Genomic DNA, 25068 nt, shown 5'->3' on the forward strand with positions numbered 1-25068 from the left:
AATTCATTGTGGCTTTATAACTAGCTGACCCAGTCCGCGTCGCTGGACCGCTGTTTTAGTTTTAAAAGGTCTTGTCTCCAATGAAGGGTCTACCATTCATACAACATTTATATATCACCTACTGACTGTTTATTTTTTGAGCTAAATAAAATTAGTGGAATATAGCCACTCCTCCGCACTCTAAACCTCGTAGGATTTTGTTGTATTCATTGCAGAGGCATTGTGTTTGACAAAGGTATTTCCGAGCTTTATGAGTTAGCTGGTACCAAATAGCGTTGTTGTCGAATTTATATTACGAATGTGAGGAACTTAAACACCAAATCAGATGAAACATATATATGAGAGCTAAAGCTATGTCCGAACAGATTATCATCAAATTTAAAGTATTGGTTTACAGGATAAATTCAGTCGTAATTGCATAAATGCAGTCCATTTGAGCTGATATTAGTCATTTTGTGCACAATAAACCTGATATCGGATAAAGATATACAAGGTGAGATGAAAAAACTGCAACCAACTTCAGACTGCTGTCATTTCAAAGCCACTAGTCCGACAGCTGTTAAAATTATTTAAGTGACAGCTCATTATATTCTTTATAGGCGTTCAAAAGGATTTTGGTGAGAATTTTCCAGAAAAATGGCTATTCGTGATGGAATTCAAGCGTGATAGTGTGATTTCTTTATATTTGACTGGAAAACCACATGTGGCTATTGTTAGAGCACTCCAGAATTTAAATATGAATAAATCGTTTGTGTCTCGTATCATCGGTCGTTATCGTGATACTGGTAGCGTAGCCCGACGTCAAGGAAGTGGATGGAAGAAAACAGCAACATCAGCAGAAATGGTTCGAAAAGTAAAGAAGCGACTTGATCGAAACCCGCGTCGCAGTGGCCGAAAAATGGTTCGTGAGCTGAACATATCGCAATATTCCATTCAGCAAATATTAAAAACTGAGCTCGGGGTAAAGCCATTGAAATTCCATAAAGTGCAAAAAGCGTAACAGAAAGAAAATAAACTCAAAAGAGCTAAAGAGTTGCTCCGCTTGGCAGAAAGTGATGAACTGTGGAATTTGGTTTTCTCCGATGAGAAAACATTCGTTGTCCAGCAGTTTGTAAACAAACAAAATGACCGTGTTTACTTGCCAAAGAGGTCAGCTGAAAATGTGCATCTTTGGTTGTCCACCAGAACTCAAGCGCCGGCCATGGTGATGGTGTGGGCCGCCATAACAGCCGATGGTCGCTCTCCGCTCGTATTAATCGACGGTGCCATCAGAATAAATATCGAATATTATCGCGAAAATATTCTGCAGGGTGTATTAAAGCCTTGGGCATGCAAACATTTTGGCCGCAGACCTTGAACATTCCAACAGGACTCAGCACCATCACATTCAGCACGCGCCACCCAAGAATGGTTACGAAATGTTGTTCATCGCTTCATTTCCAGCGCACAATGGCCACCAAAATCTTCGGATATCAATCCGTTGGACTATTGTGTCTGGAGTATTTTGGAAAGCAAGGCTGGCACAAAAAAAAATACCAAAGTTTCGATCACCTGAAGCAAGCGCTTCGCCGGGAATGTGCCAAAATACCGCAGAGCAACATTAGGGCAGAGTGTGATGATTTCATTGGCCGTTTGAAGGCCATAATTTGTGCCAAAGGTGACCAATTCGAACAAATCTAAACTTATTGTAAAATTTGATGCTATTTCCGACATTTTTTACTTTCATTCAATAAAATTTAACAAAAAAGTAAAAATTATGGTCTTTGACTTTTTTGCAGTTTTTTTTATCTCACTCTGTATGGTGGACAAAAACCGTACATCGGATGAAGGTGTATATCGGAGATGTATAATAATCTGAACCGATCTCGATAAATTTTGGCAGAGATATTTTCGAGCTGTATCTGTGGTCCAGTATCAAATATCATTGTTATGGAGTGCATATTACGCATGTCAGGGACACAAACACCAAATCGGATGAAACATATATATGGGAGCTATATGTATATCCGAACTGATTTTCACCAAATTTAATGTACTTGCTTCTTGGTTTAATTTGGTCGGAAGTGCCAAAATTCAGGTCATTTGGACTGATATTGGCCATTTAGTGCACAATTAACCCGAAATCGGTTGGAGATATACATGGGACCTATAAATTTGAACCAATTCTCACCAATTTGAATAGGGTTCGTCCTTGGGTCAAACAAATATTGTTTGGAAAATTTCATCTCAATCGGATAATAAATCCGACCTGCATTTTGAGCACAAATATACATGGACAGACGAACGGACGGCAGACAGGCTGACATGTATAAATCGACTCAGGAAGTGATTCTATGAAGATCCTCAAAAGTAATTATGGGTCTATCTCGATTCCATCTCCATATTACAAACAAATGCACAAAGACATGATACCCTTACCACTATGTGGCGTAGAGCATAATAAATGTTATAATTTTGGACTATCGAAGTTCAAATTTTTGGGGTGTGTCAAGATGTTTTTTCGGCCATGGTGCCTCCTAATTTCCGATGTGTTAAAGATTTTGCCCCAATATCCAACCAAATCATCTGAAATATCATTTTTGGAGGTAAACTTGTGGATTAATTAACACCTCTCGGAACTATAAAACGTTGTCCATATGTCTCACATATAAAGGAATATTCAAACTTTAAGGAATCGTCATAAATCAAATTCAATTTTTTAAACTTGTCAAAAAAAAAAATCCTCAAAATTTCATATTGAGCAATTTCGTATTGAGTATTTAAATAAGACATATATCAGGATTAAAAAATGACAATATTGGTCCACTTATTCCTGTACCGACAAAAGGTTAATTTTTTTTTTTAATAATAATAATAAATTCTTTAAAGTGAAAATCCCAAGCTCGATTCAAATTTTTAACAGACCAGTAAAATTTCATTCCCGAATAATTCACAGTGATTTAATTGAAAACCTTCTATCAAGTGGGTGTGGAAAAGTGTGACCTTAACAATCTATATTTTTTCTCTTGACCTCAAAATGTATTTCTATAAGCTCTATCCTAAGTCCCAAATGTGCTGTATGTCTGAAAAAAACTGAATTATTGAAAAAAAGTTCGATATAAACATTAGCTAATGAAAACACTAAATATTCCCACATGTACCCTTTCCTAGAATTACTCTCAATCTTACAACTTGAATGCTCCTCTATTGATATTTTGGGTTGTCAATCATTTCCCTACACAAAGAATACAACAAGTTTGTTTTAAAATTATCTGCAACATAGGACCGACAAAAAAAAACCCGAGAGAGAACAAAACAAAAGTTTGTTCAGAGCCTTCACATTTGTTCTAAATTGTTGAACATGTCTGCACATCTGTTATTCAGCTCTCTTTTTTTTCTTCTTTCCTGTTTATAACACTTTTAGAATGATTGACTTCCTCCCTTACATCAGTGTTGTTATTGTTGTTGCCGATGATGTTTTTGTTTATATTTTTCTCTTCCTCACAGCTGGTGTCATTGAAACTGTATTCATTGTTTTTTTTTTTTTTTTGAGCTTCTTTTGTTTTGATTATATTATACCAATCTATACGGGACGTTATATGAATCTATATGCATACATAAATACATCATCAATTGTATGTGTACAGGTGTAGGCCGCCCATATACACACACAGACAAACTTATTATTTGTTGATTTAAGTTTATTAAAATTCAATTTTTTGCCATACACGTGTCCCGTGTATTTCGAAAGGTTGAGTCGAAAGTTCGAAGGCAGCAGTGATGTATCGAAAGATTATGTTTCAAGAGTTTTTAAATAAATTTTGAAAAGAGGGAAAGTTTGAGCGGAGAATTTCTGTTATTGTTTTTCGCAAATGAATATACAACACAAAACTTTTACAATATTTCCCACGTCGTTCATCGTTGAAGGTTAAGTTGTTTTTAATAGTACTCGTATATACACTTTATTACGAAGTAATTAAGCAGAAGGGAGAAGTTTAAGGCAGAAGCCAATAAGGTACATTTAAAAATATTGCTTGAATTCTCGTTTATGGCCCTGATACAGCTTGGAGGAATATTAAAACAATTTAGCCTCAGAAAATGTTGGATTATTTAAATATATTTTGACTTCTGTTATGATTATTCAAATTTTGACCCTCTATGGAGTAGGTTCTGAAGGAATGGGCCAATATTGTGTATTTCATATCGGACCTAAATAAATATGATATAAATATTGCGACGTGCCAGGTTTGGACTATATCGACTACTTCCTTCAGTTTATATGAGATATGTGATAATTTTTACAAAATGTTGAAATGTCCGTGAAGTACCAGATATAGTCGACCGAAATATTATATTTTCACACTTCATCTAGAACAGATAAAAGCATCGGTATGGGAAAAATTTTAAGAAAATTGAGCATTTTTATCCAAATTATGCGAAATCATAAATGCTATATTCATCACAGGTTTCCAGATAAGAGAAATATTTGGATATAGCTAGTCCTAAAGAATCGCTGACATGTTTTTTTTTTTTATCACAGATAAAACTATTTAAAATTGGAACCATTTGTGGGTGAGGTACCAGGGTGAGTTGAAAAAATTACAACCAACTGCGTGCCAAAGGTGACCATTTCGAACAAATCTAAAGTTATTCTAAAATTTGATGCTATTTCCGACATTTTTTGCTTTCGTTCAATGAAATTTAAAAAAATATAAAAATTATGGCGGTTGGTTTTGTTGCAATTTTTTTATCTCACTCAGTATTATCTTCGCAACAGATTTTGCGTTTGCAAAAACGTTTGTTTTTCAAAAATCTTCAACCCTATGTAGGGGACGTAGAAGAAATGGTCCGATCTCTACCATCTTAATAACAGATCTTGTATCTGGAAATATTGAGATGTGCCAAGTCTGAATGGAATCAGATGTTAATTTCGCGTTTTATGGGCTTCATGGATATTCAAAATCTTGACTCCTTGTAGGTCGACTCCTCCGACCCATTTTTATACCAGACCTTGGATTAATATAAATATTGTGATGCGTGAAATATGAAGAGAATCGGATGCTTACTTCGGAGTTTAAAATCGTTTTGGTTAGTCAAAACTTTGACCCTTTGTGGGGGAGGTACTAGAAGGAATGGTTCGATCTGTACCATCTTTATAACAGATCTAGTGTTGATAGAAATATTGAGATGTACCAAGTCTGAATGGAATTGGATGTTTATTTCGCGTTTTATGAGTTTCAAGGATATTCAAAATGTTGACTCTTTACCAGGTACCAGAAGAAGTGGTTCAATAATTCCACCTTTACACCAGATATTCGGTTAATAATATGAAGTGTGCAACTTGAAGACAATCGGACTCTTACATCACAGTTTATAAGAGTTAAATTTATTCAAAACTTTCAAACTCTGTGGGTGGGGGTGTACTTGATGGAGTGGACCGATATTTTCCATTTTCGCACCTATCCTGGCAAATGATCCAAATATTAGGATTTGAAAAGTTGGAGCTAAATCGGTTTATCCTTTTCGTTCTGTACAGTAAAATATATATATTTTTAAAATTTTGGACCTTTTGTGGGGGATGTACCAGAAGGAGTGGACCGATTAAGCTCATCTCGAAACTCGATCTATGTTTGATAATAACATTCCAATGTACTAAAATCTGAGACAGACAGACAGGCGGACGGACATCGATAGATCGACTCCAAATGTTCTGAAACCGATTTGGTCCAAAGAGACTTAGGGTATATGGGAGCTAAAGCTATATCTGAACTGATTTTCACCAAATTTGATGTACTTGCTTCTGCACTGAATTCGCTTGGTTGCGCCAACATTCAGGTCATTTGTACTGATATTGGCTATTTGGTGCAAAAATTAAGCCGAAATCAGTTGAAGACATACATGGGGCCGATATCCAAATCTGAACCGATCTTGACAAAATTTGGTACATTTATTTCGGAGCTGTATCTGATATCTGGTACCAAATATAGTTTTTGGTTTTTGCATATTATTATGAGCTATAGCTATATCTGAACCGATTTACACCGAATTTGAAGTACTGGTTTATAGGATGAATTCAGTCGTTTGGGCTGATATTAGCCATTTGGTTCACAATAAACCTGATATCGGATAAAGATATATATGGGAGCTATATCCTAATCTGAACCGATCTCGATAGTGGTATTTTAGAGCAGTATCTGATGTCCGGTACCAAATATCCTGGAGTGCGTATTACGCATGTGAGGGACTTAAAACCCCAAATCGTATTAATCTGAATCGATTTTCTCCAAAATTTGATTACTTGATTTTAGACTGAAGTCGGTGGGATGTACCAAAATGCATGTCATTAGGACTTATATTGGCCATTTGGTGTATATGTAAATCTGATCCGATTATCACCATTTCAATAGGGTTTGTCCTTGAGCCAAACAAAAATTCTTTGCAAAATTTCGTCTCAATCGGATTATAATTCGACCTGATTTTTGTTGACAAGAATACATGGACGGACGGACTGACATACATAAATCGACTCAGGAAGTGATTCTATGAATATCCTCAAAAGTAACTATGGGTCTATCTCGCTTCCTTCTACCTCTTACAAACAAATGCACAAAGACATAATACCCTTACCACTGTGTGGTGTAGGTATAAAAATCCATAATTATAAGCCTACTTGTCCTTTGGAAAATTATATTTAAAAAATTCATGGTTATTGGCATGGTACAATGAATTCAAGGTAGGGCAGAACTACCATATGATTTTAATTTTTTATTTTTCTGGCTTAATATGTCAACTTCATTTGTTCATGTTTGTGCATTCTTTTCAATAATAAAAAAAATTATTCAGAAAACATTCAAATTCGGGTGTTTTCAAAATGCTTATTGCGACTTATGCATCGACAAAATCTCCAGTTTTTGTCGCGAAATAAACCATAAGAGATGTATAGAACATGATTTTGAAAAGAAATTTTGACCTTTCATTCAGTTTTCGCGGTTTTAAATTATTTATTCAAAATCAATGCAACAAGTTGTTTGCTTTTTTATTGTTTTGATAGTAATTCTTACATTACAAGCAATTTTTTCAAAGTTAGCCTACCTTGTATTCATTGTACCATGGTTATTGGCCTGCAAAAATATACAATTTATTTTAAAACAATCAATATTATACTCCTGCTATTTCCTGGAATTTATTAAAAAAAATGCATGATTATTGCCCGGGGAGTATTTAAAAAATTAAATTAAAATTCCACAAATATCCCTAAATCCTTGGAAAACACAAAAATTAAAAATCCCCAACAGAAGACATTAAAAAATATTTTTTCATTGTCCACGATCATGTCCTTAGAAGTCTTTGACAAAAAAAATTATAAATCCAAAATTATGTCCAAAAATGTTCTTAAAAATTGTTTAAAAATCCACGAATGTGTCCCCAAAAATATGTATTTATGAAATCTATGACTTTGTCCTTGAAAGCCCCTGAAAACATACAATAAAAAATTCAGGAATATTTCCCTAAAAGTCCGTGGACGATTATTAGCCTGCTAATTCCTTTGAAAAAAGTTTTTTAAAATTTAAATTTTTTATATCATTTCAATCATTTAGTTTGTACTCACCACCAATGGTTTATGTAGACCAGTGTTTCAACCGCTATATTTACTTCGTCTATTTCTTGATAAACTATGTCTTATATTGTTGTTAGGTAGTCGTCGTCTTTGGTATTGTTTCGTCTTCTTCTTCTTGTTATGCTGCTTCAAAAATATGCCACAACTTGCTTTGAACAATGCTTTATGTCCTTATCACTCCAACGTTGTTGTTGTTCTTGTGGTTGTTTTTGTTTCGCTTTTGGTGGCTCGTAAGATTTTTGATCGTAAACTTTGTGCGTTTATTTAAAGTTTCTTTTTTATGTGTTTTTCATTTAAAACTTTTTTTTTCGGCGTTGTTATTTCAAACTTTCGTCGTTATTGTTCACAATAAACCAAAACAGACGGTGTCGGCCAAACAAGATGGCAAGAATGTTAGATATTTAAATTTATTTCTTCGAACAGCAACAACATCAACAAACATCCATTCGAGTGGCTATAACGTGGAGAGACTCTATTTCGAATCAGATTAAGATTTAAGTTCTCCCACCTAAACTGATGGAGGGAGAGAGAGTATTTGGCGGATACTTTGTCCTTGCAGCAGCCACTAAACACCACCTGAGTTGTTGTTGTTGGTTTTTCTGTTACAACAGCAGTTTCCAGCAATGATTCGTCTAATTTTAGTTGCTTCGTTTCACTTCACTTCGCATCTGCTGGAAAATTTTATTCCAAACGTTTTTGGTGGTTCTCCGCTATTTTAGATATTTGTCTAAACTACTAACGTTTCTGGTCGTCTTCGTCTTTTCCTCCGTATTTCAGATTCTGGCTGAGTTGTCTTGTTTTCAGCTAAATATGTTTCCAGCAATGTTTTCTCGGTATTTTTGTGTTTTTAGTTTTCTTTTTATTATTCAAAATTGTGGTTCTTCAAATATTCACTTCTTTCTACCTTCCTTCCGTCCTTGCTTCTGCTGTAGCTTTCGGTAACAAGGAATTTTTGTGTGTATGTATGTATGTACGTATGCTAGTTTCAAAACTTCTTGAAGGTTTTTCGTTTACATAGATGATTTGTGCTTTATTTTGTTGGTTCCTTCCTCGTTTTCCCCTTGGCCGTTATTGCTTAGAATTTTCACTTGAATACAATCTAGGGGAAATGGGTGGAAAGAATGAAAGAAAGAAAAAGGATATTAACTTAACATTTTCTTTGCATTTTAACTAGTTGTTGTTGTATTTTTTTTGAAACATGTTGCCATTGGCTTTTTGTTGTTGTTGGTCTTGTTTCTAATCCCTCTCATGTGTTGTCTTAAAACTCCAGTCAATAATGACTATTTTCAAAAGTCTGTCGAACTTTTTTTTACAGCTTGTAAAGACCAATGTTTATTAGTTTTCAGATGTTTAAAATGTTCCGTTTTAATAAATTACAGTGTTAACAAGAAAAACTCTAAAAAAAAAAAATTATGAAAAATTGTGAACAACATTTTTGCAAGAAAATGTATTCAAATAAAACTTAAAATTTAGAGAAAATTAAATAATTTTTCGTTATTGCAAAATGGTCAAGCTTAATCCCTTTATTGTTGTTTTTATAAAAACAACGTTTGTTTTTTATTGGAGAACGATTTGTCATAGAAGTTATTTTTAAAACTTCTGGTGAGAACATCCCAGAAAAAAAAACAAGGGAACTGATAATAAAATATAACAACAATAATGGGATTAAACCTGACCATTTTGCAACAACAAAATACTATGGTATCCTGAACAAACAAGCCAACACTGTTCTGAAAATTAAATAACATAAACATCTGATATTTAGAGGTAAAGTTAAGAAGAATGTAAATGTAATGCTCCGAGTTTTTATAAATTGCGAAAACCAAATAAACGCTTTCATATGTTTGTGTAGCATTTTAAATACAGGGTGAGATTAAAAAAACTGCAACAAAGTCAAACGCCATAATTTTTACATTTTTTTAAATTTCATTAAATGAAAGCAAAAAATGTCGGAAATAGCATCAAATTTTAGAATAAGTTCAGATTTTTTTTGAATTGGTCAACTTTGGCACGAATTATGGCTTTCAAACGACCAATGAAACCGTCAAACCCTGCCCAAATGTTGCTCTGCGGTATTTTGGCACATTCCCGGCGAAGCGCTTGCTTGAGGTGATCGACACTTTGGTATTTTTTAGTGCCAACCTTTGCTTTCCAAACTACTCCAGACACAATAGTCCAACGGATTGGTATCCGGAGATTTTGGTGGCCATTGTGCGCTGGAAATGAAGCGAGGAACCTCAGTTTGTAACCATTCTTGGGATGTCGCGTGCTGAGTCCTGTTGGAATGTCCAAGGTCTGCGGCCAAAATGGTTGCGTGCCTAAGGCTTTAATACCCCCTCCAGAATATTTTCGCGATAATATTCGGCACTTATCCTGATGCCATGGTCGATTAATACGAGCGGAGAGCGACCATCGGCTATTATGGCGGCCCACACCATCACCATGGCCAGCGCTTGAGTTCTGATGTCCAAAGGAAGGTGCATATTTTCAGCTGACCCCTTTGGCAAGTAAACACGATCATTTTGTTTGTTTACAAACTGCTGGACAAGGAATGTTTTCTCATCGGAGAAAACCAAATTCGGCACTTCACCACTTTCGGCCATTCGAAGCAACTCTTTAGCTCTTTTGAGTCTTTTTTCTTTGGGTTGCGGTGTAAGTTCTTGCACTTTTTTGAATTTCAATGGCTTTACCCCGAGCTCATTTTTCAATTTTTGCCGAATGGAATATTGCGACACGTTCTTCTTACGAGCCATTTTTCGGTCACTGCGACGCGGGTTTCGATCAAGTCGCTTCGAACCATTTCTGCTGATGTTTTCTTCCGTCCACTTGCTTGACGTCGGGCTACGATACCAGTGTCACGGTAACGAGCGATGGTACGAGACACAAAAGATTTATTCACATTTAAATGCTGGAGTGCTCTAACGATAGCCACTTGTGGTTTTCCAGCCAAATATAAAGAAAACACTATCACGCTTGACTTCCATCAGGAATAACTTTTTTTTCTGGAAAATTCTCACCAAAATGCTTTAGTACGCTTGTAAAAAATATAATGAGCTGTAACAGCTGTCGAGGACGAGTGGCTTAGAAATGACAGCAGTCTGAAGTTGGTTGAGGTTTTTTCATCTCACCATCTATATGTGTCGTAAAAATTCTCCACTGTTCTCTGGTGGTATTAGTATTCGGGAAACACATTCAATTCACATTTTGCATTCGCTTACCATAAGTTGGCCATAACGCTTCAAATGATTTAGTGTTATGAAATAGTGGGAACGAGGACGATAATCATTATACTAACGACAATGATGGCCATTAACTGAGCGAAAAGGGAGAGCTTATTTTCTATACGAATGTGGCTGGAATAGAAATCCCCTTGGCAAATATAAGGATAGTAGGAAGTTAAATCATCTGTGAAAAGTTAATTGAAAATTGGACTTCTCTTTATACCCTCAGCCATATGGCTACAGAGCGTATATATCATTTGATACGGCCAAAACGTGCCGTAACCAAATCCAAACATCGACTCCTAGATGTAAGCGTGTCCGTCCGAAAGTCTGTTGGGCTAGCAGGTGCGCACGATAACTCTCGAATCGAGTATTCGTTTGGGCCAAACTTGGTACATCGTAATATTATTGTCAAACTTAGAGCGATTTATTTCAAACTTGGAAAATCTACATATTTAAAAAAAAAAAGATCTGATGTGAATATGGCTCACTCCTTCTTGTTACACCCTTAAAAGGGTTAAAATTATGATTAAAAATTATTCCAAAAAACTGGTTAAAGTTGGCTAGTTGTCTGATCTTTTTTTTAATTTTGCGCATCCACATTTTTTTTTAACTGTGTTTGGTTGAAATTTAATGCTTTGGTCCATTATATCTGCTATCTCACGCATATTTCAACATTTTCCAAAAATTATCACATATCTATAAACTAGGGGCCGACCATGTGATATCCTACAACTCTACAATTTGTCCGAAGTCACTTTATGTCCAAATCCATTTTGGAAGATTTTGAAATAATGTCAAAAATTAAGCCCCTGTCTTAACTCTTTTCTGATGCGAAATTCCGTGTCGATAAGTTTTCGATTGTGGTCTATAGAGCGACTACAAAATTAGAAAACATTAAATGGTTTAGTCCATTTGAACTCCTAAATGTAAATGTTAATTCTGGCCCTAACCCTACCCCATACACAATTTCGTGAGGATGGGACGATAATTGTGACATGCATATAATATCCTAAAACGTGGTGTTGCGGGGTGTAAAAATTTAAAAAATTTGCAATTCAAAATTATAAGTCAAATTTTAAAATTGCATGCGATAAAAAATATGAAATTAAAAAAAATGCAACAAAAGATATTCACTCATTTCTGGGCATATTTTTCGAGATTTTCTTAGATTTTATCCGTTTCTGGCAAGAGCCCATTCCGAATTGATTGTCTGTTTTTGGTCCATATCACCCCTAAATATTGTGCAATCATCTCCAAAAACAATAGGGTTCTATTCTGACCCTAACCCCACTTCCATTTTCAATTCCGTGAGGATCGGGCTATAATTGCGACCTGTAGCTTGATTACCTCCCAAAACGGTATAAAAATAATTTCGCCAAGTTATATTCAAAACTGTTCAGATTTGGATATAGCTCCGTTATATATTTTCGACCGATTTCGCTTATTTGGTGCATCAAACGCGATTGTATGTCCGATTCCAATGAAATTCGGACAAAGAGACGAAATTTGGTACCAAAAAAAAAATTGCCAAATTATGTTGAAATCGGTGAGGGTTGGGTATACCTCCCATATACTTCGGCCGATTTCATATATGTTATGCACCAAACACGATATGTATGTCCGATTCCAAGAAAATTCAGAATGTGTGACGGGATTTGTTCAGAAAAGAAATTTGTCAAATTATTTTGAAATTGGTTCAGGTTAGGATATAGCTCCCTTATATATTTTCGGCCGATTTAACATCTTTGATTTGAAATTTGGCATGAGTGACAAAATTTGGTGTAAAAATAAATTTTGTGAAATTATATTAAAATCGGTTCAGATTTCGATGTAACTCCCATATATATTTTCGGTCGATTTAACATCTTTGATGCACCCAACGCAATATGTATGTCCGATTCCAATGAAATTCGGACAGAGAGACGAAATCTGATACCAAAAACATCTGTCAAACTCATTGTCTGAAAAAAAGGGAATTCCAAATTGTCATTTTACTTGGTCTGTTGTTGGCGAAACCCTAATTTTATTTAGTAACAAAAAACACACTTTTAGACTTGTTGCTATGGAAGGGAAATACGTATCCCCAAGTCTTTAAATAAAACACTTTTTTACTTAAAAAATACAGACTTCAATTTATCAAGATCACGACAAGTGAGTTCCCACTTCCCCTTACTTTGCAGTTGACTTAAGTTTACTCATACAACCCTCCCCTAACCTATTCAAATCAAAAAAAAAGTCTCTCCTCCATTTATTTTAATTTTATGTTAATTTTCATTTCAATTTCAAATATCTCCTTCATAATAAATGATGGTGTACTTAATTCTTTTCCAAAGACCAACAACAGCAACATTATTCATGGTGATTTAATAAAATGTTGAATAGGGGGGAGGGGGACTGTCACTTTTTTGTAATTGCTCACTTAATTTGTAGCCCCATTCTATTGTCTATTGTCACAGTTAATTCTTTGCGTAACTCTTTGCGGGGATTTTCTTTTGAACAATAATTTTCCTTATCATCGGAAAACATACATCTTTCGCTTTTCGAATGCGAGCAGAGATAGCTCTCGCTTAAAGTCAAACATAAGGGTTACTAATTATGCTGCTAACAGTTTGAAATAATTTATTAGTCTTTTACTTACGCACTCACTCCTATTGAAAGTAAGTAGAAGAAGATTCTAAATCAGCATGAATTGAAAAGTTTCGGAATTTCTTTACTTCACTTGTTAATTAATTGAAAATTAGACACTTTTGACTTTCATATAAACATAGGAAAATGAGTGCAGACTTCTCTAGGAGAGACCGCCCTCTGGTATTCAGTGAAAGATAACCTTCTTTCTCTCTACTATTGAATAATTTCGGGTCTTCGTTGAAATAACAGCTACTAGACTTTCATTTGTGTCAGTAGAATAAGAGAATATGAGAAAACATCTTCTCCTGCTCGGGTTTTCTACGAAGAAAATTATTCTCTTTAACCCCTTAATGAGAGAGAAAATATCTTCAGGTCTCCTATAAAGCTCTTTAATAAGAGAGACGTCGACTTTCTGTTCTTCATAAGAGATAGAGAAGACTTTCTGCTCTACAATGAGAGATAAGACCCTTTGATATTTTAAGGGGGATATCCTTTTAAGACCCTTTGATCTTCTATTGAAGAATATCTTCTGTTCTTTCAGTGAAAAGACCTTCTGGTCCTTTAGTTAAGAAGACCTTCTTGTCTTCCAGTGAAGAAGACCTTCTGCTCTTACAGTGAAGAAGACCTTCCGATCTTCCAGTGAAGAAGACCTTCTGGCCTTCCATGAAGAAGACACACTGGACTTCTATGAAGAAGACCCACTGAACTTCTATGAGGAAGAAATGCAGGTCTCTGATCTGTTATGAAAAAGGCCTTCTGATCAGTTTTGGTCTTCTATGGAAGAAGACCGTCTGATCTACTATGAGAAGACCTTCGGATCTTCTATGAGAAGACCTTCGGGTCTTCTATCGAAGAACACCTTCGGGTCCTCTAGCGAAAAAGACTTTCGGGTCCTCTAGCGAAGAAGACCTTTGGGTCTTCTATCGAAGAAGACCTTCGGCTCTTCTATGGAAAAAGACCTCCTGGTCTTCTAAGGAAGAAGACCTTCTGGTCTTCTAGGGAAGAAGACCTTCTGGTCTTCTAGGGAAGAAGACCTTCTGGTCTTCTAGGGAAGAAGACCTTCGAGTCTTCTATGGAAGATGACCTTCGAGTCTTCTATGGAAGAAGACCTTCGAGTCTTCTATGGAAGAAGACCTTCGAGTCTTCTATGGAAGAAGACCTTCGGGTCTTCTATGGAAGAAGACCTTCGGGTCTTCTATGGAAGAAGACCTTCGGGTCTTCTATGGAAGAAGACCTTCGGGTCTTCTATGGAAGAAGACCTTCGGGTCTTCTATGGAAGAAGACCTTCGGGTCTTCTATGGAAAAAGACCTTCGGGTCTTCTATGGAAGAAGACCTTCGGGTCTTCTATGGAAGAAGACCTTCTGGTCATCTATGGAAGAAGACCTTCTGGTCTTCTATCGAAAAAGACCTTCTGGTCTTCTATCGAAAAAGACCTTCTGGTCTTCTATCGAAAAAGGCCTTCCAGTCTTCTATCGAAAAAGACCTTCTCGTCTTCTATCGATGAAGGCCTTCTCGTCTTCTATCGATGAAGGCCTTCTCGTCTTCTATCGTTGAAGGCCTTCTCGTCTTCTATCGATGAAGGCCTTCTGGTCTTCTATCGATGAAGGCCTTCTGGTCTTCTATCGATGAAGGCCTTCTGGTTTTCTATCGATGAAGGCCTTCTGGTCTTCTATCGATGAAGGCCTTCTGGTCTTCTATCGATGAAGGCCTTCTGGTCTTCTATCGATGAAGGCCTTATGGTCTTCTATCGATGAAGGCCTTCTGGTCTTCTATCGATGAAGACCTTCTGGTCTTCTATCGATGAAGGCCTTCTGGTCTTCTATCGATGAAGACCTTCTGGTCTTCTATCGATGAAGACCTTCTGGTCTTCTATGAGAAGACCTTCTGGTCTTCTATGAGAAGACATTCTGATCTGACATTTGCGGCGTATACGTACGATGATTACATTTTATCCAGTATACGTCCGAATAAACCACAACCAAAGTTTTCCAAAAAAGTCTATAACCTTTCAAAGTTTATTCGTTGAAAGTATATATCTTTGTGTTTCCCATAAATTTAAATTTAATTCCAAATTATTTTCGAACATTTACCTCAGTACATTTTCCTCGAAATTTGTAAAGTTTTCCAGTAAATTATAGAGGAGAGATAAAATTTACATTTTATGGATGCAAAATATAATTATTTTAGAGTTTTGCCTTGTTAAGGCGAAGATCATATGTTTTATGATTTATGTGTTTGTTTTCTCTTTCGAGACGAGCTTAAATCATAAAACATATGATCTTCGCCTTAACAAGGCAAAACTCAAAAATTCAGCCGAGCCTGGCTGTGGGATTTGAACCGCGGACCTCGGTGTGCAGCCAACTAGAAGTTGCCGTCTCTACGTTCAGAGCCATTAACCCGTCTTCCTAAAGCAGCACTAAAACAAGTGTATGCATTGGAAGCAATGTAGTTGTTGTGGACAAAAAAAATCCATCACTACAAAAACAAAACATTGCTGTGAAAAAGATCTGCCAATAGAACTTGAGTCGAATCTGGAGAGTTTCTAGTGTATAATTCGCATATGCTAATTTGCAATAAGTTCGAAATATATACTACTTTCCAGAGAACGGCCCTTGTAAGCCATCATCCACACCAAATATGCCTGATGAGCCGCTTAACCAACGGCGAAACGCGTCGCATAGTGGTGAGTGTGTGATAGTGTCTATCTGGCTTTCCTTTTCACTGCAAATTCCTGATCATTAAGCTCGTCTCGAAAGAGAAAACAAACATATAATTATTTTAGTTTGACAACAATTTAATAAACTGAGCACACAGTATGACTCTATTTTAATGGGGATGGAGAGGTGATTCACTCGCAAACATGTAGATACCTTGAATAGAAACACAGAGACCAGCAGGGTACGTGCAAACTAGTTGTATGGTGTGCCTGAGCAAACCAATAACCCATGTATGTTTCATACTCCTTGCTCTAAGGATAATACTAGCGTCAATGAGGACAACCATAATAATGATGAGGATAATGATAATCATCATCATCACCACTTGACATTAAAGTAGAATAAAATTATAACAACAAGTAATTTTTTGTGTAAATTTCATTAAATTTTCTCCCAGTTACAACATCAATGAATGGCCATACTTGGGGTAGCTCTCGATTCAATTCATTGCTCACACATCCCTCCCAAGTATGAATAGCGAGTTGTTTACAGTGTGTGTGTGTGTGTTGCTACTGTTGTTGTTTGCATGTAAATGATGTTATTAACTGTATTATCTATTGCAACACATGCCACTGCTGCACTCCATTCACTCAGGGGGGTAAGTTTGCATCGTCATTGTTAAACATTTGTTTAAAGTTAACATCAATTTATTTTCGAAGAAGAAACAAATTTTTAATGCACATGTTTGTCATAAAACACATCTACTGACATTGAGCAGCATTGTGTGCTGTGGTACAATTGTGAAAGGGAGGGGGTGGGGGAGGTGGAGTGTGAACTATAAATTACATTCTTCAGAAGTGTCAAGTGCTAAATATATACATTTTACATTACGTTTTTTTAATAATAATGTTTTGTTGATGTGTGTAGGTGATGCTCTTGTTTCGAAGAGTCAGAAAGAATTTTGGATCTAAGGAACAAGAGTAGACATCATAATGAGTAAAAGTTTAGAAGGTTCATATACAAAATTGCATTTATATATCTTGCAATGGTTACAAATATTAGGATTTGCAAAGTTTGAAAAACAAAAACTGATGCTTCTTTCTCTTTTTAAAAAATTAAATACATTCTTTAGAAAAAAAATGAGCAGCAAATATTTTAAACTCAAAAAAATTATATTAGAAAATTAGGGGTCAGTAAGTAGAAGACTTACGTCGGACGCGAATTAATGGGAATCAGTCTAAACATAAAAATAACATTTATTACTGAAGAAATATAAAGGCCAAAATTATAAACTGACAAGTTAGTAAGATTCGTAGGTAAGGGCACACGTTGGGCGCCACTTAAGGCAATTAATCTGTACATTAGCCACATACAGGGGTAGATGAAGAAACTGCAACCCACTTCAGACTACTGTCATTTCTAAGCCACTCGTCCGACACCTGTTAAAATTAGTCTAGTGACAGCTCATTATATTGTTGACAAGCGAACAAAAACATCTTGGTGAGAATTTTCCAGAAAAAAAAGTTATTCGTGATGGAATTTAAGCGTGATAGTGTGATTTCTTTATTTTTTGGCTGGAAAACAACAATTAGCTATCGTTAGAGCACTCCAGCATTTAAATGTGAATAAATCTTTTGTTTCTCGTACCATCGCTGGTTACCGTGATACTGGTAGCGTAGCCCGACGACAAGGAAGTGTGCTGAAGAACACAGCAACATCAGCATAAATGGTTTGAAAAGTAAATAAGCGACTTAATCGAAACCCGAGTCTCAGCAGCCGTAAAATGTCTCGTGAGCTGAAAATAGCGCAATATACCATTCGGCAAATATTGAAAAATGAGCTCGGGGTAAAGCCATTGAAATTAAAAAAAGTGCAAGCAATTACACCGCAACCGAAAGAAAATGGACTCAAAAGAGCTAAAGAGTTCGCTTCGCCGAATATGGTTTTCTCCGATGAGAAAACATTCGTTGTCCAGCAGTTTCTAAACAAAATGATCGTGTTTACTTGCCAAAGAGGTCAGCTGGAATGTGCACCTTCGGTTGGCCACCAGAACTCAAGCGCCGGCAATGGTGATGGTGTGGGCCGCCATAACAGCCGATGGTCGCTCTCCGCTAGTATTAATCGACCGTGGCATCAAAATATATGTCGAATATTATCGCGAAAATATTCAGGAGGGTGTATTTAAGCCTTGGGCACGCCAACATTTTGGCCGCAGACCTTGGACATTCCAACAGGACTCACCCAAGAATGGTTACAAAATGAGGTTCTTCGATTCATTTCCAGTGCACTATGGCCTCCAAAATCCCCGGATACCAATCCGTTGGACTATTGTGTCTGGAATATTTTGGAAATCAAGGTTAGCACTAAAAAATACCAAAGCAAAAAAATACCTCAAGCAAGCGCTTCCCCGGGAATGGGCCAAAATACCGCAGAGCAACATTCAGATAGCGTGTGACGGTTTCATTGGTCGTTTGAAGGCCGTTCGTGCCAAAGGTGACCGATTCTAACAAATCTAAACTTATTCTAAAATTTGATGCTATTTCCGACATTTTTTGCTTTCATTCAATAAAATTAAAAAAAAAATTGTAAAAATCATGGCGTTTGACATTTTTGCAGTTTTTTATCTCACTGAGAGGGGAATCCTTGCCAAACAATAGCATTACAGATATAGATCGAAGGCCGAATCGGGATGAAATTTTGGTTTTGGTGTATCACATTCCTTAAGTAAATTTTGCGATCGAAATTGGAACATTACTAGCCCATTTCTTTAACAAGAGCATGTCACTCGAAATAAATAGTTTTTCCTTAGTCAGAAATAAGTCGTCTTCTTTTTTGGAAGTCTTCTTTTTTGTTTGTATCTGACCAAGAAATTACAATCTATTTTCTGTGAAATTGCTTTTTTATACCCTATGTCTTATCAAAATAACGGTTTTAAGGACATTTGGAGTCGATCTAGCGATGTCCGCCCGTTTGTCTGGCTAGCTGGTGAGCACGATAACACTCGAAGGGAGTATCCGATTTTGTCAAAACTTTGTACATCGTAATATAATTATTCAGCTTAGATCGAGTTCGGAGATGGGCAATATCGGTCCACTCCTTCTGGTTCATCCCACACAAAAGGTCAACATTTGCAACTGCACACTAAGAGAAAGGGTAGTTCAATTTTGCTCCAACTTTGCAAATCCTAATGTTTTCATCAGTGCTCGGTCAGGTGCAAAAATGGACAATATCGGTACACTCCACCAAGTACCTCCCCCCAAAAGGGTTAACATTTTGAATAATTATAACACTTATAAAATGTGATGTGAGAGTCCGATTGTCTTCAAATTACACACATCACAATATTTTTATTAACCCACGGTCTGGTGCCAAGATGGATGGGTTTTTAAATATTTTTAAGCCTTTCTAATTTCGTTCAAAAACTATAAAGCCATAATTGTGAACTAAGTCTAAATTTTGAAAATATTTTATAAAGATGGTTATTTAAAATATTTATTTCAAGGGCTATCGGTGCCATATTAGGGACATATTCGGAGAATTTTTATAAAATATATTTTCAAGAACTATCCATTATTACGGATTTTTAAAATAAGAAATGATCCCATGTTTTTTTTTTTTTCATAAATTTAAAAAGTATATTTAAACAACTTCAAAGTCCTGTTTGAAATTTAAAATATTTATTCCCCATTAATGTACCGTAAGTTATTATGAAAATATATTTCCATGTTGGTGCGAAAAATAGCCTTCAGTTATTTAAATATCATTAACACATAAACATATGTATGTACATTACAATCCCTAAACAGAACATTAACAAATAAAAAAATAAAATGTTGTCAAAGCGAAAGTTCGGAATTGCGGCAATAACAAGCTAATTAACATTTATAAATACATAAAAAATTGCAAAACAAAAATAAATATTTAAATTTACCAAACAAAACATTCAATGCTGGTTGGGACTTATTTCTAGACTTTGTTGCCAGTTATGTGTTTGTAACAACAACAATAAATATTAATACATATTAAATATATATACAAATGTTCATATGTATGTTTTTAGGTATGCACATCAAAGACCAAAAGACAACCAACTTATGCTCATAAATAATGAGTATGAAATAAAATTATGAAAAATCACGGGGCTCTGACGATGGTGTTGGCGTACACCCCACCCTCTTGACTGATAAACTACTTAGCCAGGCGGATGATAGGTAAGTGGGTAGGTAGGTAGGTTGTTACGTGCAAAAAACGAAAACAAAACACGAGATGAGCAGCAGCATACAACAACTAATTTCCTGAAAGGAAATTACAACTGTTATTCAGTTTTTTTTCGCTTAATGCGCTCTTAATTTCCAGAACAAAATTTGCACTAAATCAGCATTACTGCCAGGTGACGTTTGGCAGACAAACTACCCGACAGCGAACGCGGCCAAGTGATTGAGTGGCAGTGTTGCCATATACATATCTTTCTTCTAGACTTAAAGGCTACTTAATGGTTTTTTGTTTAAAATATTGTTCAAAAACTAGTTTTAAGACCAAAAAATTGTAGATGTTTTAAAAAATGTTTTTAAGGAAAAAAATTTTGAAAAAATAGGACTATCAACGACCATAATTAAGAATTTTTTCAAAAAAACAAAGACTAAAATCCATGGCCCTTAACTATATTTTTCAAATCCAATTAAGTCATAATCGTTAATTTTTCAAAATCAAGACATTGGACGTGGATTTTCAAAAAAAAGTAATTTTTTAAGGGCTATCAAGGTCTTATTCGTGGAGTTTTTTTTTAATATTTTTCAGCGACTTAAGGACCATAATCGTAGATTTTTCAAAACATATTTTCAAGGACCTTCTACGCCTCAAAAGTGGATTTTTAAAGGAATATTTTTCAAAAACCAGGAACACAACAAACTTGGATTTTTAAAGGAATATTTTTCAAGAACCTGGAACACTACAAACTTGGATTTTTAAAGGAATATTGTTCAATAACTATCAAAGCTATAAATGTGGATTCTTTTTGAAGGACCAGCAGGGCTACAAACTTGGATTTATAAAGGAATATTTTTCATGTACCAGCTTGGCTACAAACGTGAGTTTTTAAAGGAATATGTTTCAAGCCTTGAGGCTTTCAATGTGGAATTTTTAAAGGAATATTTTATATTTTTTAAAAATATTGCTTCAAGGACTATTGAAGCGTTGAACGTGGTTTTCACAAAAATATTTTTGAAGGACTATCAAGGCTTTAAACGTGAATTTTTCAAAAATATTTTTCAGGGACCAGCAAGGCTTCGAACTTGGTTTTTTCAAAAATATCTTGTCAAGGACCATCGAGGCTACAAACGTGGATTTTTCTAAAATATATTTTCAAGTACTATGTGGATTTTTCAAAAATATTTTTTCAAGGACTATCAAGGCTTTAAACGTGGATTTTTCAAAAACACATTTCAAGGATTCCCAGGACTATAATCGTGGATTTTTCAAAAACATTTGTTCAAGGACCATCAAGGCTTTAAACGAGGATTTTTCAAAAACATTTGTTCAAAGCCAGGACTATAATCGTGAATTTTTTCAAAAACATTTGTTCAAGGACCATCAAGGCTTTAAACGAGGATTTTTCAAAAACATTTGTTCAAAGCCAGGACTATAATCGTGAATTTTTTCAAAAACATTTTTTCAAGGATTCCCCGTATTATAATCGTAGCTTTTTAAAAAAACATTTTTTCAAGGATTCCCAGGACTATTATCGTGGATTTTTCAAAAACATTTGTTCAAGAACCATCAAGGCTTTAAACGTGGATTTTTCAAAACATTTGTTCAAGGATTCCCAGGACTATAATCGTGGATTTTTCAAACACATTTTTTCAAGGATTCCCAGGACTATAATCGTGGATTTTTCAAAAACATTTTTAAGGATTCCAAGGACTATAATCGTGGATTTTTCAAAAAAAAAAAAACATTTCAAGGATTCCAAGGACTATAATCGTGGATTTTTCAAAAAAAAAAAACATTTCAAGGATTCCAAGGACTATAATCGTGGATTTTTCAAAAACATTTTTTCAAAGACCAAGGCTTTAAATGTTGATTTTTCAAAAACATTTTTTCAAGGACCAAGGCTTTAAATGTTGATTTTTCTAAAACATTTTTTCAGGTATTCCCAGGATTATGATTGTGGATTTTTCAGAAACATGTTTTAAGGACCATCAAGGCTTTGGACAGGGTCTTTTCAAAAACATGTTTTCAATTACGATCTAGGCTTTGGGCATGGATTTTTCAAAAACATGTTTTCAAGGATTCCCAGTACTATAATCGTGAATTTTTCAAAACAAATACATTTAAAGGATTCCAAGGACTATAATCGTGGATTTTTCAAAAAAAAAAAATTCAAGGATTCCAAGGACTATAATCGTGGATTTTTCAAAAAAAAACATTTCAAGGATTCCAAGGACTGTAATCGTGGATTTTTCAAAAAAAAACATTTCAAGGATTCCAAGGACTATAATCGTGGATTTTTCAGAAACATTTAAAGGATTCCAAGGACTATAATCGTGGATTTTTCAAAAACATTTTTTCAAAGACCAAGGCTTTAAATGTTGATTTTTCAAAAACATTTTTTCAAGGACCAAGGCTTTAAATGTTGATTTTTCCAAAAACATTTTTTCAAGGACCAAGGCTTTAAATGTTGATTTTTCTAAAACATTTTTTCAGGTATTCCCAGGACTATGATTGTGGATTTTTCAGAAACATGTTTTAAGGACCATCAAGGCTTTGGACAGGGTCTTTCCAAAAACATGTTTTCAAGGACGATCTAGGCTTTGGGCATGGATTTTTCAAAAACATGTTTTCAAGGACAATCAAGGCTTTAAACGTGTATTCTCAAAAAGAAATTTTCAGGCATTCTCAAGGCTATTATCAAAGATTTATCAAAAAACATTTTCAGGGATTTCCAGGACTACAATCATCGATTTTTCAAGAACTATTTTTAAAGCAATAAATATTTTTTCAAGAACTATTAGGACTATAATTGTGGATTTTGAATAAATTTCTTCAAGAACTATCGGGTTCCTAATAATGGATATTTTATAAATGTATACCCTTCAACACTATGTAGTGGGAGTATTAAAAGTTTGATTGAGTTTTAACACCTCCAAATAATGTCCTCGACATAGGGTGTTATATATGAATCTTCATATCTCGCCGAGCCTATCCGTGTGCCTATCCGTCCGTCTGTCTATCAGAACTATCAAGGTTTTAAACGTGTAATTTTTAAAAATATTTTTTCAAGATCTGTCAGGACATTCAACGTGGATTTTTTAAAAAATATTTTTTTAAGGACTATCAAGGCTTTCAACGTGGTTTTTTCAAAAATATTTATTCAAGGACTATCAAGTCTTTAAACGTGGATTTCTCAAGAATCCATTTTCAAAGATTTCCAGGACTATAATCGTGGATTTCTCAAGAATCCATTTTGAAGGATTTCCAGGACTATAATCGTGAATTTCTCAAAAATACATTTTCAAAGATATCCAGGACTATAATCGTGGATTTCTTAAGAATACGTTTTCAGTGATTTCCAGGACTATAATCGTGGATTTTCCAAAAGTTATTTTTCAAGCACTAAACATTTTTCCAGGACTGTCCTGTCGTCTGCAGGGAGGTAAAGGAAATATCAGAATTGAAGTCTATTGTTTTGGAGATGATCGCACTATTGTTAGTGGCCCCGAAATCCATAATTATAGATCGCAGAATTTTGCATGAGTTTAGAGATTTTATTAAATAGAAAATTTCAGTTTTTTTCAAAGATCAATTATATATCCTATATATTATAGTATTGTAGGGTATCACATGGTCGGCCCGCCCACTATAGCTTATATGTTTTAAAGTTAGCAAGACATAATGGTGGTTTTTACTGATTTTTTCAGCATTTTTTGGGGCCATAATCCTGGATTTTTATTCAATATATATTTTCAGGGGCTATTACGGCCATATTCTTATTTTTATTTTTATGTTTTTTTTTCAAGGAATGTCAGATTTATAATCGCGGCAACCCCAATTCCTAAACATCCTTCTTGCATGCATACATAAATTCACATACATAATCAGTCAACCGAACAAGGACCGTCATCACATGTTTTGTACATATTCACTTATCCATGTATGTGTATTCTATATGTGATGAAATGCATAATTTATACAACATAAAGTTTTGTTTGTGTGTGTCCTGTGCACTTATTTATTTTCCTCTTTTTTTACTTCTTGTTTAATTACCAACAGACCTCTGGCTTATCGTCACCGTGGGGGGGTCGAGGAATGGCAAATAACAAAGTTTCATTTTTTTTACTCTTCACTCAACCACAACAAAAACACCTTTCAACTACCTGAGGATATGCGATTACGCGATGTCACAGTCATGTGTCTGTCTGTCTTTATGGTCGGTCGGTGGTTCTGTTCATTAGTTGTTTATCTTTAGTTAATTCGAAAGGGGAAATTATGGAAAAATAATTAATTCAATAGCTGTTTGTTTTTTAAGCGTACTAACAAATATAATACATATTGGAAATGTACGCGTATTAAATTTCATAAATTATAAAAGAGTTTTTCCTTTTGATTTTTAGGCGAATTAAATGAAAGATAAATAAGGATGTGATATAAGAACCAGTAAGGAAAGCTCAAAAGTCGGGTGGACCCTACTATAGGATACCCTACACCACTATGCATATTTAGTAGAGCTCTCGTAAAAGAAAGGTTTATATTGGACATTTCTGAGCCCTATGAGATATCTGGTACAAAATATGATTATGGTAGAGTGCATATTCCGAAAGTTGAAGATTTAAACACCAAATCGGACGAAACATATATATGGGAGCAAATTTGAAATTCTTACTTCTATCCTAAATTCGATTGAAGTGCGAAAATCCATTTGGACTAATATTAGCCATTTTGTGCACAATAAACCTGAAATCGGAT

At 35.1% G+C, this 25068-nt stretch overlaps 1 protein-coding gene across 1 annotated transcript in view; it reads right to left on the bottom strand.

The window, feature by feature from the left end:
* The window catches only part of LOC109613174 (uncharacterized), a 258271-nt gene that overhangs the window by 199287 nt on the left and 33916 nt on the right, over window positions 1–25068 (bottom strand). Inside the window, exon 2 of the mRNA XM_059120929.1 lies at window positions 7589–8696. The gene's annotated coding sequence lies outside the window, so the exon portion shown is untranslated. The remainder of the gene's footprint in view (window positions 1–7588; window positions 8697–25068) is intronic.

The sequence above is a fragment of the Musca domestica genome, unplaced genomic scaffold (genome assembly GCF_030504385.1).
Source record: "Musca domestica strain aabys unplaced genomic scaffold, Musca_domestica.polishedcontigs.V.1.1 18, whole genome shotgun sequence".
NCBI classification, from domain to species: Eukaryota; Metazoa; Arthropoda; class Insecta; order Diptera; family Muscidae; genus Musca; species Musca domestica.